Source organism: Octopus bimaculoides, chromosome 2 (genome assembly GCF_001194135.2).
Source record: "Octopus bimaculoides isolate UCB-OBI-ISO-001 chromosome 2, ASM119413v2, whole genome shotgun sequence".
NCBI lineage: Eukaryota > Metazoa > Mollusca > Cephalopoda > Octopoda > Octopodidae > Octopus > Octopus bimaculoides.
In genome coordinates, this window is record NC_068982.1 from 159,066,947 (window position 1) to 159,068,967 (window position 2,021).

A 2,021-nucleotide genomic window follows, 5' to 3' on the forward strand; every position below is an offset into this window, starting at 1 on the left:
ATACCATTTTCAGACATTAAACTGCAGTCATACCGGGGCACCGCCTTGAAAATGTTTAATTCAATGTATCGACCCTAGGACTTACTTTTTATAAGCTTGATATAATATATATATATATATATATATGGGAGAATGTACGAAAAAAAACAACAACAGACGAGGACAGGTGGTGTAAACAACAAAAGGATGTATTAGTATGACAGTGATATTTCTGTACCTTTCGACTGCATGCATTAGCAAGAGTGCAAGATTGTTAAACCGGAAGCAGACAAGCTTATTAGGTGGTGTCAAATGTACGCGTTAAGGGTGTGGCTAAACTAAGTGGAGTAGGAGTGGATAGAGGAAAATAGGAGAAAGAGGAGAAGGCAATGTAGAAGTTATCGAATTTATTTAGATGATATCACCATTGACCTACGTAGTATTGATGATTATCGAATTAGTTATTTCGCATTAAGAATCTGATCCCCCCATATTGCTTGCTTTACCTCTTGTTTTGATTTTTATTTTCATTTGCATTATGTCACTCGAAGTCAGGATTATATACTCACTTGGAATATTATTTGTGTTACAGTCATTTAGGAAAAGCTTCGCATTCTATTCTATAAAAAATAGCCTTACTTTAATATCTCTTTCTGTTTTGCAGATGTCTCGTGTGAAGAGCGAAAATCGTGATCATCTTAAGACATTTGTATAGTCATATAACAAACATACGATTCAGCTGGTAGGTAACTCAACCTAATGAAACATTCTCCATTCTTCTCAATCTACACGTGAAGTCTTAATCCCTCCCGCTGTACCAATCACATGAAGCGCACAAGCTCTTAAACAAAACGTCAGTGAGCCTGAGATAGCTCTTGAACATGGCAAAGCATCTGCGATATTTATTTCCTCCTTAATGTTTTACGACTGCTTTTTGATTAGAATACTGGAATTCAAATAGTTGTATTAACAAACATTTGATGGAAAAGTTAATGGCTTTTATTCTGTGTAGCTTTTGGTAACCTTTAACACAAGTATCTCGGTGTCATGCAGGATTGTTTGCAGTAATGAATTAGACGATCTCACGTTATACCAATGAAATTTGATATACTTTTAAAATTCACAGCAACTAAAGACAGTTAAAATAAAGTATAGACAATGTTGCTAAAGTAGAAAGTATTATGATCTCTTGAAGTCATGAGCCATTGAAACAGAAGAGTCGTTGAAGAACGGAATGGAATGCGTTGCGGTGCGGCCACTATTTTGTTTTATATCTATCAATCTATAAAATACCTGTCAAGTATTCTGGTAGACTACTTGACGATTCAAATAATTTAAGATGTTATGAATTTATGAGGAAAATAGACACTTCAGAAACAGACATACCAAAAACATTGGCAACATCCTATAGAATAGTTAATCAAATAAGTGGTAATGATTTATTCTTGTCGCGTCACAATACAACCTTGTTAATGTAAACGGTAGTTTTTTTCTTTTTTTTGTGACTAATGAAGCCGTTTTGAAACGAAATGACCTCTAGTTAATCTTATTGGTTACCAAGAACTTTGAAACAAATATAAAGTTGTAAATTTCCAAATAAAGTTACCTAGAAACATTGAGTGAATGTACATATATACGCAGAAACAAACGATTTCTTTGCGTCCGTACATGCACACACATGTGCATAAGTATACATGCACATATGTATGCATATATGTACGTATGTACGTACGTATGTATGTATGTATGTATGTATGTATGTATGTATGTATGTATGTATGTATTGGAACGTTGATAAACCGTAATAGAAGAAAAAAACGAGTTTCAATAAATTTATCATCGTTTTTTTCAAAACCATACTTAAATCTAATTTATACACGCACATACACATTTGCATACATACACACACGTGCAAGTACTAACACACATACACGCCCAGACTAACACAGGTACACGGGCACACAAATACACACGTACACGCTTATATATTGCTAGATTATCATTAATTGAAATTAGAGACGTTATATAACCGAATATTCAAT

The 2,021-nt window shown here is 33.8% G+C and overlaps 1 protein-coding gene across 2 annotated transcripts in view; it reads right to left on the reverse strand.

The window, feature by feature from the left end:
* The window catches only part of LOC106874384 (glutamate receptor ionotropic, kainate 2), a 1,088,700-nt gene that overhangs the window by 904,808 nt on the left and 181,871 nt on the right, over positions 1–2,021 (reverse strand). The gene's annotated exons all lie outside the window — the stretch shown is intronic.